The 11,824-nt window shown below is 31.5% G+C and overlaps 2 long non-coding RNA genes across 9 annotated transcripts in view; both read right to left on the bottom strand.

Annotated features, from left to right (window-relative positions):
- Window positions 1-7,704, bottom strand: part of LOC139426736 (uncharacterized) — a 10,132-nt gene extending 2,428 nt beyond the window's left edge. Inside the window, exons 1-4 of one of the 8 annotated variants that reach the window (XR_011637946.1) lie at window positions 5,411-5,559; window positions 5,146-5,250; window positions 4,961-5,055; window positions 1,379-1,492 (exon numbers count right to left, since the gene is read on the bottom strand). This is a non-coding gene — a long non-coding RNA (uncharacterized lncRNA). Of the gene's footprint in view, window positions 1-1,378; window positions 1,493-4,960; window positions 5,072-5,145; window positions 5,389-5,410; window positions 5,632-7,686 lie in introns of those variants that run through there. The other 7 variants (XR_011637950.1, XR_011637943.1, XR_011637944.1 and 4 more) reach the window with 7 other exon arrangements.
- LOC139424806 (uncharacterized) overlaps window positions 1-10,114 on the bottom strand; it is a 26,175-nt gene extending 16,061 nt beyond the window's left edge. The window contains exon 1 of the long non-coding RNA XR_001584897.4: window positions 10,100-10,114. This is a non-coding gene — a long non-coding RNA (uncharacterized lncRNA). The remainder of the gene's footprint in view (window positions 1-10,099) is intronic.
- Window positions 10,115-11,824: the final 1,710 nt, after the last annotated feature.

Raw genomic sequence — 11,824 nt, 5'->3', positions numbered from 1 at the left:
GATTTAAAATCAAATTCTTTTTAAAAATACTTGTACTTTTACTCGTTACTTTTTAAAAGTAACGTTGCCATATATGGCCAAATCATGCCAAGTAATAATATTTTATAGAAGAGAATGACAATGACAAATAATAGTTTTTGGTTGAGATTAACGGGAACAGCTAACTGTATTATTTTAGAAGAGTCTAATCATGGCAAGTAATAATATTTTATAGAAGATAATGACGATGACAAATAGTAGTTTTTGGTTGAGATTAACGGGAACAGCTAATCGTATTATTTGAGAAGAGTCTAACCATGACAAGTAATAATATTTTATAGAAGAGAATGACGATGACAAATAATAGTTTTTGGGTGAGATTAACGGGAACAGCCAATCGTATTATTTTAGAAGAGTCTAACCATGACAAGTAATAATATTTTATAGAAGAGAATGACGATGACAAATAAGAGTTTTTGGTTGAGATTAACGGGAACAGCTAATCGTATTCTTTTAGAAGAGTCTAACCATGACAAGTAATAATATTTTATAGAAGAGATTGACCATGACAAATAATAGTTTTTGGTTGAGATTAACAGGAACAGCTAATCGTATTATTTTAGAAGAGTCTAACCATGACAAGTAATAATATTTTATAGAAGAAAATGACCATGACAAATAATAGTTTTTGGTTGAGATTAACGGGAACAGCTGATCGTATTCTTTTAGAAGAGTCTAACCATGACAAGTAATAATATTTTATAGAAGAGAATGACGATGACAAATAATAGTTTTTGGTTGTGATTAACGGGAACAGCTAATCGTATTATTTTAGACATTGACAAATAATAGTATTTGGTTGAACAGATGGACAAAACAAATAATAGTATTCTGTAGTAATGGTTAACTGTGACAAATAATAATATTTTATGGAAAAGAATAACAATGACACATAGTAGTATTTGGTAGGAGAGAGAAGCAATAACAAAATATGGTATTTAAATGGTTAAATTGAAAGAGAGAAGACATTTGTAATTATTCTCCACTAATTACTCACCACTAAAAAAATTTATCTAAGTTTAATACGTCATTAAATTGTATATGTTTTGTATGGAAATTAATTGTGTATGATAAGCGTAAACTTCCGAATACTTTTTTTTTCTTGCTTCGTTATTTTCGTAATAATTTTTTAAATGAGTTCAATTTTGCTTCTTATTTTTGCAGAGCTCTATACATTTGAGTACTCCTTTGATTGATTCAAAATCTAAAATCATCAATTTTTAAATTTTTTCAATCAATCACCTTAATTTAAAAACTAATAGGTATGAACATTTAAATGTAATTTATTTTTTACATTGATTCATGTTTTTAATTTTTGATAAGTTGAAGCCATTCTTACTCTTTGCCTGTTCTTGTTGTCTTTGCAACTCACATGCAGTTTGGGCTTCAATAACCATAGCAGTAAAGGAACAGAACAATGCCAAGAGAGCGAAGAACTTCATGTTTTATTTTTCTAGAACAAAAGGAAGGTTTAATCCTTTCAATATTGTTAATACATCATAAAAATACCTTTGAGGAAAATTAAATTAAAAATTTTAGACGTTACAACTAGCAACTACACTTAAAAACAACGTAAAATGCAGGAAATCGTACGAAAAAGTAACAGAAAGCACTAACACGAATGTTATCCCAAACTCTTGGAAATTTATTTTCATCTCCTAACAACTAAGATTTGAAAGTAACTAATTCATTGGTTAGACACATGATATATATAGCCCTGTAGACAAGAGAAGTTTTTACCGAACTGTTCTTTAAAAAAAAATAAGAGAGAAAAAATTTATATTAAGCCTGTTCACGCATCGCCTAGCAAGCATAACATAAGCGGAGGGATACACTGGAAGTTTTCTAAATTTCTTCAGGGTTTTAGAAAGCTTGTTATTGGCTTTTCTTAGTTTACCATCCATATTTGTGTATAATACTATAACTTTCATCAGTTTATGCAATTTAATGCAATTAAGAGCTGTGTTTTATTTAAAAATGGTTTATAAATAATGATTATATATTGATTGTAGATTATATGTTTTGCTCAAAAATGTGAAGATCTTTACTAAAACTTTAGAACCGAAACAATGGAAATCAGCCTGTAATACTTTTCAAAGAGACTTAATTTGTTTATCAGGCCGGGATAGCCTGGTCGGTAGGGCACTGGGCCCATGTCCGAGATTTTGCCGGTTCGAACCCCGCCGGCCGAAGACTCCTCGTGTAGTAAAGTGACTGATGCAAGTAAAATCTGTCGCGTCGCAAAAGTCTTCCATGTTCCCATAACAAAACAATACCTCTGGGCGTACTGGATTGGAGAACGATCGTTCTCTGATTCAGGTCAAAATTGCGATCTGTGGATGAATGGATCCGCCCTATTAACGGGTGAGACGTATGGTGTGGCAGAAGTCGAATTCTTGGCCATAGATGGCGCCACTGAACGAAAAGAACAATCGCACCCCCTCTGCCTAAACAGGCATACGTCAACAACACAACAACAATTAGTTTATCATAGAGTAATATTAGCGATTCTTGGATAATATTCTAATATTCGGTCAATGTTGATTCGTTAAAACTCTCAAAATCGTAGTTTATATAACTTTAAGGAAAATTAAAAAATTTTTGAAATAGCCTCTTTTATGTAACCTATGTTTTAGAGAATCTTTTATTTATACCCTGAAATATAGCCTTCGTTTTTAGCTATCCCACCTCTTTTAAATGAATTTAAAACTATAGTTTTTTTCAAACACAAAAAGTGAGAAATTTTTGTGTAAGAAATTTTTATGAATAAATTTTTATGTTAAATGCATTTTACATGATTTGAATGACTTAGTTTCGCAATCAGTATATGCTACATATTTTTAAAGCTTCGTTTTAAAAGAGTACCAGCTTTCATACACGAAGTAAAAAATCTAGAAAAATTATTGTACTGTGAAATCAGGGCGAAAACTTAATAATAATAATAATTCGAAGAACAACTCCACAGAAATGTATAAAAAAATTTTCTCTTGAAATTGATTTATTGGTAAGCAGAAATGACACAAAAGTAAACGAACCACAATTACTGATTATTTGAAAGTAATTTATAGCAAAGTTACTCAGAAAATTTGCAGATGAAATCCATAAAATTTTATATCCTATTAAAGTAATAGACTAGTTCTTTTATTGCTGTAATAAAAGGAAGCAATATTCTTCGTATTTATTTATTTTACTCAAAATCTTATTAATTACAGAATGTGCATATTCTCTGACAAAATAAATGAAGGGCATTTTTAATGTACAGGCTACTCTATTTTTTTGCATTGAAAAGTTTAATTGTAATCTTTTCATTACCATATTTGAGATTAATTTGCTGAAAAGAATTTTTTATAAATTCATATTTACTAAAAAATATACAAAATTAAAACTTTTAGAATCAACATAAGTACTACCTTTAAATTTTAAAAACTGTTTTCAAAGAAAAGATAAATACAATTCTTTACGAATTTAAAGTGCGACAAAATTTTTAATCAAATGATATAAAATATATAAATGATAAAATGATATTTTAATCAATAGCAACAACTTTTCCATGGGTCTTCACGAAAAAGTAATAAATGAAATATTGTTGTTGTTAGCCATTAAGGCAAGGGGTATGATTGTACTTGTTTTCCAGTGACGCCATCTACAAACGAATTATTGTACCAGGACTACCGACTTTTCATGGGGGAGATAGCCTGGTTGGCAGGGCACTGAACTCTCGTTCATGAGAACAGGAGTTCGAATTTAGCCGGCAGAAGACTCCCTGTCTAGTCAATGGTGACTGGTGCGAGTTAAATCTGTCGCAAAGTCCTCCACGTTTCCATAACAAATTAAACCTCTGGGGTTACTGAAGTAGAGATTAATCGTTCTCTGATTCAGGTTAAAATTACGATCCGTGGATGAATGGATCCGCCCTATACGGTGTGGCACTTATGGCAGTGTGACGGTGTGGGTATTGCAAAAGTCGAATTCTTGGCCCCTAGATGGAGCCACTAGAAAACAAGAACGATCACATTCCTTGCTTTAATGGCCAACAACAACAACAACCGACTTTTCATCTACTCTCTTTAAAAAATTTAACGAAATTCTTGCAACACATTTTAGGATATACTTTATATAAAATGAACATAATGCCTCTAAAATTAACCGAAACTATATAAAATCAATTTTTAAAAGTTAAGCGCAATATTTTATGTATTTCATTTTCGCACTAATCCATAAAAATGTAGTTGTTTTTTTAAAAACTTTTTTAAATTATTTTATTTCATTATTTTTGTCTTATGTTCATTAAGTCTAAAAAAATTTGCACCTTATTTATATTCCCATAAACACGTTCTAAAAGCACAATTGTCGATAAAATAAATGCGTGATTTCAAACAACTTCAGAAATGCTAGTTTGGTGACGTAGAATCAATTCACGTGTCAATCGCGTTGATGACTGGACTTGTAAAAAAATATTAAACATTAAAGAACATGCGATAAAATCTTAAACATAATCGTTTACATTCATATAACAATGACTAACTTTTAACTAATGCAAAAAAATTTATTTTCAAATATTTCTCCCGAACGGAGAAATATTTGAAAATAAATTTTCAACTAAACTAAATAATAATAACTAAACTAAACTAAACGATAACTAAAATTTTTAAGCGATTTTTACGGAGCGGAACGAACGGCATAACTAAACGAACGAATACGAAACGAACGAAATAACTAAAATTTTTCCGAATTATCAGAATCCCAACGGTTATGGAGTAATAAAGCATACAAAATAACATTCTGAGACAAGGACAGACACAATAATGAGTAACCACAAAAGAAGGACTTTTGACACAGGATGGAAATTGAATGAATGTTCCAACCAAAATACAGGATGAAATACTGACAGGATAAAAGTTGAATGAATGTAAATGCTTACCAAAATACACGTCGAAGCTGAAGAAACGATGTGTGCTGCTTTCCTTTAGTGTCTTATATACCCACTGATATGACTATAAATCGTCGTTTCAAATCCTAAAAATAACTTAATCTTAAAACAAAATAATTAGTAATATTTTATTACACAACTATTATTTAAATAAGTAACTATTACATATTTATTACTTATGTTTTATTACATAGCCTCTTTTATTAACCTAACTTAACTCATTCCCAGAATTTAGAATATGCTCTTCCTTATTGATGAACTTCTTCATGATGTAATAAGTGCTAGGCAGAAAATATCAATAATTTATTAGATTATGATTTTCTTGAAGAAAATTATTACGTAGCTTTAGATTTATTTCATTATGCAGGGTGTGAAAAAAATATTGCTTTTAGTATGCATTTTTAGATTTCTGATAAAAAATGAAAGCAAAATAATACACACATAGGGGGTGTCATAAAAAATATTTAAATTAGGAAAAAAAAAACAAAAATGCTATAAAAATCTGGTAGATCACTGTTGAGAAAAGTGAATGTAATGAACATCATAACAGACTTAATTCGAGGTAGAAACGAGAAGAGGTTTCTAATAATCGTCTTTCAACTCAGCTCTGTTTCCTGCAGCAATCAAACTAGTTTTTATTACTTTCTTACATTTGTCTTTCTGTACTGTGGTTTGCTAGATTTCAATACCGATCTTGCTTTTTTTTCTCGATAAAATATTAACGTGTGTATTCTTTTTTGTTTTTATTTTTGATAAGGCATAATTTTTGAAAAGGAATAAAGTACATGATGGCGGTCTTAACAGAAAATCCTGTATATAGAAAGGATTGTTTTCAGAAAATTATTTCCCACAAAGACTTTATTTTCCTGTGAATATAAATTCTTTTATTAACCTACTCTGATAACTATTTTGTAATCATGTCATTTCTCTGTGGCACAGAATCGATACTGCTGCCTTTGGCAGCATTTCTCGGAGTATTTGATTGCTGTTTATGGAATAGCCGCTGTGTATTCCCTAAAATATAATGGTTAAATATAATGCCGCTGTGTATTCACTAAGATATAATATTCACTAAGGATATAAGAAAGAAGAAAAAAGTCATTCATATTTGTAAAAAATGCTCTTAAATCAATGAAAAATTAAGGCAAATGGGAGTCGGAAAAATTGGTGAACGGATATGACGATCCGCATTGATACTGTTTGTCTTCAATTGTTTCAATAACGAGATAGAATTGTGTTACATAGGTAATCCAGTTTTTGTTTTGACCACGCAAAATTATATGTAACTGATAAGTTGCTTCAAAATGATTTAATGCACATAAAAATTCTTAAAGCACTTTGTTTGCTTTATGTCAATCTTAAGTAATTTTTCAATGAATATTTTTTATCCGCATTCTGCAGAAGATTTTAGATCTTATAAAATCATAATATCGATTCTAATTTTTGCTGTCACTTTAATAAAATGATTACCTAAACGATATTAATGTACTTGTTAACAGAATATTATGGTTAAACTTTGAAGGAAACATGGGCTTAATCCTAATTTACGTTACTTGGCGGATTTCTCGATATTGGTGAAGCTTGGAAAGGCGATATGTTGTTGTCCAAATGTCTTCATTCGGTGCGTTATTTTTTGTTTATTCTTTTTTATAATCGTCGTTGAACAGTCGACCCAATTTTTGGGTGCACGACTACTAATTTTCAACTCCTTGTAATTTTGAACCCAATCCAGAAGACAAGGAAACTCCTGGATCAATATCCCCAGAGGTATTTATTTGTTTATTTGTTATGGGAGCATGGAGGACTTTATGACCAGACAGATTTAACATACATCAGTCACCATTTACTACACGGGGAGTCTTCGGCCGGCGGGGGTCCCACCCACGACCTCTTAAACATGGGCCTAGTTCCCTACCAACCAAGCTATCTCAGCCCTTCAGAATATCCCAGCCCTTTCAGAAATATATAAATCTTTATATTTCTCCCTTCACAGCACTTTTGCGTCTACTCAAAAACGAGTATTTGCCTTTGCAATTTTGAATATATATGGTTTTTCTAATTTGACTATTATTTGTTTTGGAATTATTTGGACACATATTTGCTCAATTTTGATAAAACCTTTTTTGCAGTGTCAAGATTAAGCTGAGAATCTCTGACTTCGCAAATGAATTCATCTTTTCCAATTTAAGATTTTTTCGGTCTTTTATGCTTTTTCCTCTCTTGTTTTGTGGCATAACTACCACTACAAATATTAAATACCAAATCACTATTATATAAGACATAACTCGATTCCATTATGAGGTACCTTTTGATAGATGAAGGTTGGCGGCATAGTCCATAGATATAATTCGCAACAATGGTGACCTGCAGACGTGATATGAACTCGCTAACATGATGGATGGTCCACATTAAAATCAGTTGATTTGCTTAATATAAACTGCTCAAAGAAAAAAAATATCCGGTAAAGAAAATAAAGTCTCCCGTTAATAAACAATATAGAAAAAAAAGAGCGAAATGCTATAAACAAAAAATATAATGAGCAAAACTTTTGACACAAATAAGTTAACAGTAAGAGGCAACTAGTGGAATTTGTTCATCGAATTCTATCACAGATAAAGTTCTGGAAGGGGAGTAATGTGGCGTAACTACCACTACAAATATTAAATACCAAATCCCCAGCATATAAAACATGTTAACTTGATTCTATCTTGAAGTACCTTTTGATAGATGATGGTTGACATAGTCCATAAATATAATTCCTCACAGCTTAAAATTAAATATGTAAATTCTTTTTTTATTCCACAGCTTGAAATTCTTCAGTTACAAACCACCTAGTGGCAGATCAGCGGGAAAGAGTCAACTGCACAGAGCAATGACGAAGGTGGACACACCTGGACAAACAATTTTTTATATAACTTGACGAAAAATTAATAAATGAGCAAAATACAGCAAATAATAATAATAAGAGTAGAAGGTTAGTAGTAAATTAATGAAATTGGATTCAAATAAGCTGATTTTGAAGCGATGCAGATATGCAAACGCTGATTGAAATTCTCAGCAATAGGTCACAAGTCTTCTACATTTAATCCTTCCCATTTTCGCCGAAGCGATTGCTATAGAGTCCGAACTTTTGAATGGTTTAGAGCAGGTCCAAGTCACCAAAATCGTCCATAAACTGTAATCCAAAGGACATGGACTACAGCAACTATTGAATGTACTCCATGGATTTTGCTTCAATTTGTAAAAAAGCTCATAAGAAACAATAGGTAAGCTAAGAGATATATTATAAAATACACTGCCGACCACCCAAATTGCAACACCAACAAAGACAAGAGATATCATGATAAAATTTATTTTGTGGATAACATGCTGACCAAGTATCAAATGTTTAAATTTATAGACTTCTGTGAAGTGTGGTTCTTGCCAAAATCAGTAGACAGAGTAGCCGCCATTGTTGGAGATCACCGCTGCCACACGCCTCGGCATTGATTCAAAGAGACTTTGGATGTATTCTTGGAGTACAGCAAACCAAGCAGCTTCCACACGTTGCCAAAGTTTTTCTGGTGTGGCAGCTGGGGATGTAATATGGGTCAATCGTTGAGCAATCATGGCCCACATGTTTTCTATCGGCTAAAGATCCGGAGAGTGAGCTGGCCAGGGAAGCAATTCAATCTGGTGATGGACGAAGAACTCTTGGACAATGCGTGCCACGTGTGGTCGCGCATTAACCTGTTGAAATATGGCTTTGGGTAAGCTCTGAAGGTAAGGAAGGACAACTGGCTCCAGCACCTCGGAGATGTAGAGCTGACTGTTTAAAGTACCGGCAATGCGTACTAGAGGAGTGCGAGAGTGATATCCAATACCTCCCCATTCCATAATACCCGGTGCAAGACCAATCTCGGTAGGCCACTATCCTTCCTCTGTCGAACTCGGATACTTGATCAAAAGATGATCGCTGTTTTCTATGAGGCATGATCGTTTTTTGAAAAACCACAAGAGAAACACAATTGCCGAACTTGAAATCGTCGATATCTCCAAGTCTTAAATAGCTCTTTGAAGTGGCGCCACAGGCGCGCGTAATGTGCATCTGCGCTGAAATTCTAATTATTTGCAAATCTCACCTCCGCTAATGCATGTTGTAAATTTCATGTTATTTCCATGCTTCCTTCAGGGTGTTGCATTTACGGTGGCCAGCAGTGTAGTTATCATTTAAGTAGAAGACAACAAAAAAATGTGGAGTAATATTGAGTAATGTCGAAAAAAAAACGAACGCACAAATTGAAAAGAAATGTGAAGATTTCCATGATGCAATACCTTTATTCAAGTTTTTCTTTTTTTTTTGACACACCCAGAATTTTTCATATTTTTCATTTCTGCTATTATTATAGAACCTGAAGCATAATAAATTTTGTCTGGTTTCGACATTATTAACAAAAGTTATTTTTATGATTTCTAGTTTAATCGATGGTAATCCAAGAATGTTAAGAAGAGTTATGTTCGATAAAATATAGTAATAAAGTATGAATAGTTTGAATTTTATTTTTTGTTTGCCATTCCTCGTTTCAGCTATCTATTCAGTTAAATATTTAGATAGCTGAATTTGCTTTGACTCTTTTATACATTTGTTATTTTAATGCAGAAGATATTATTTTGCATTGATAAATGCCAAATAAAGAATATAAGTACCTAAGGATATTATATTTATTATTGTATAAAGAAAATAATGAATTAAATCATTTTAGTACATTTCCGGGATATGTAATAAAATGCCATTTTAATACATATCATGTATATCCGGGAACCTTTTCTTAAGTATTAATATATTAAAAATTTCCTTATTATTTCTATTTACACTGTTAGAATTTTCATTTTAAACTTATGGTAAAATAACCGGTTGCAGTTGGTTTGTCCAATTAACCGTCATTTACCGTCTGATTAACCATCTGTCCAATTAACCGTCATCAATTTACGGTCAAGAACAATTTTTACATTTACGATTTTGAAACAGTTTACAACTAATATTGTTAAGACACCATGAATACAGAATTATAAGTTTTTCTTGATCATTTAATCTAGCATGGTTTCAGAACGGCAAAAAAATTTAATTGGACATAAGAGATAGTTTAGTACCTTTACAGTGCTGCCATCTATGCTTCAATAAGAGTGTCGTACTCCAGGGTCACAGATTCAGGAGTGCAGGACGTTGGAAACTCTTCATGTGTTGAAGCGAGTGGAGGAAATATTGTAGTGTAGACTTGGAACTCGAGCCCCTGTTCTGTCTCTCACGAGATTGACAGAGATTAGCCCTCTCAGCTATAATACGTACGGGGGGTCTAGTTGGTGTGATAAAATTCTGACTGTTAAACCATATTAGGGGAAAGCAGTTAATAAACGGTTTTTCTCACACTTAATAGTTTGAATATCATCTTATTTATGGTTATTTGATGTTTTCTTTGAATATGGTACAGAAACATTTAAATAAATTGATATTTAGCCATTTTACCCAGAAATTTTTAACAGTGTACATTTCAAAAATATTTTTCAAAAATCAGTTACTCTGCTTTTATGATACTAAAAGTTTGAAGAGAGGGGTGCTAACTTAGGCACTATTCATTGCGTTTGAGCGGAGCCAAAATTATGTTGCATTCTTACTATCGTTGTTAAAAGATAGAGTTATTAAAAACGGGGATGAGTGTTTCTTAATGGTAGGGAGATATGAGTTTAAATTCAGCCTTTTGGTCCTAATTATTCCTTTGAGCTCAAATACATTCTGTAATATTTGTCTTTTCACATAGTTTTGAAATATTTCTCAAAGATAGAGCATTTATAACCTATCCATTAGGAGTCGAGAAATGATATTTGAGTTGATAAAAACGGTTTTTAAAATTTAAAAAATTCATTGCCAAAGTGAATAGCTAAAAATTTTTTAATTAAAGATCATCATAACTAGATCATTAATGAGAATGGGTATTTATTACTACTGAAGGGTAAAATGTTTACTAAAAATAAGCAAGTCATCATTTTGAAGAATATCAGGTACTGTGAACAGTACGTAGCATATGTATAATTTGTTTTAAAATTTTAATGTTCAAATAAATAATTTTATGTAATTAAATTTTTAACGCATATTTTATCACGGCATTAAAAATATGCTAATTATGTTTAAAAAATGTATAGAAATGTCTTAGCTGACGTCACTTTACTAAACCGTTCACTGGAATTCCATCAATGATCAATCAGTTACAGATGCAACCAATAGGAATATATTTTTATTGGAATAGGAATACGAATGGCCCAGTAGGAATAGTGCAGAGGGAAAATAATCGAATGATTGTGGAACTTTGATCTAGCTCAGCCTCTGGCTCGAACGTCTCTATAGAAGTGTTTTTAAGGTTAAAATAGCAAGGCCCCTAAATTTAAAATCAAATGAATTTTAATACTTGAATTTTGAATAAGTATTTTCGAAAAAAACTACATTTATCAAAAATTTTATTACGTTATACTTTCAAAAAACAGTAACGTAGAATGAATTGATCACGTAAGTTACAAAGTTTGTTAAATTAATTAATAAATTATTCTTCCTGCTTTTTTTCTACTTAAATGTTTTCAAAACGTTTATTTATAAAATAATTCTTATTGTCAGAATTTTTTAATGTGCATGATTTTACACTTAACTATTAGACCTTTCATTTCACTTTACTTATAGCTTTTCCAACTTGCAATAAAATGCAAAATAATTTTATTTTTGGAAGATCATCGACCTGAAGTTTAATCATCGACCTGATAAAAAAAAACAGAAAACTGATTTCAAAACTCAGCATAAATTTTCTATTTAATTTCTACAATAAAAGAAGA

The sequence above is a fragment of the Parasteatoda tepidariorum genome, chromosome 10 (genome assembly GCF_043381705.1).
Source record: "Parasteatoda tepidariorum isolate YZ-2023 chromosome 10, CAS_Ptep_4.0, whole genome shotgun sequence".
Lineage (NCBI taxonomy): Eukaryota > Metazoa > Arthropoda > Arachnida > Araneae > Theridiidae > Parasteatoda > Parasteatoda tepidariorum.
Note: the sequence above shows the minus strand (reverse complement) of the source record. Positions and strands in the feature narration are given on the sequence as shown.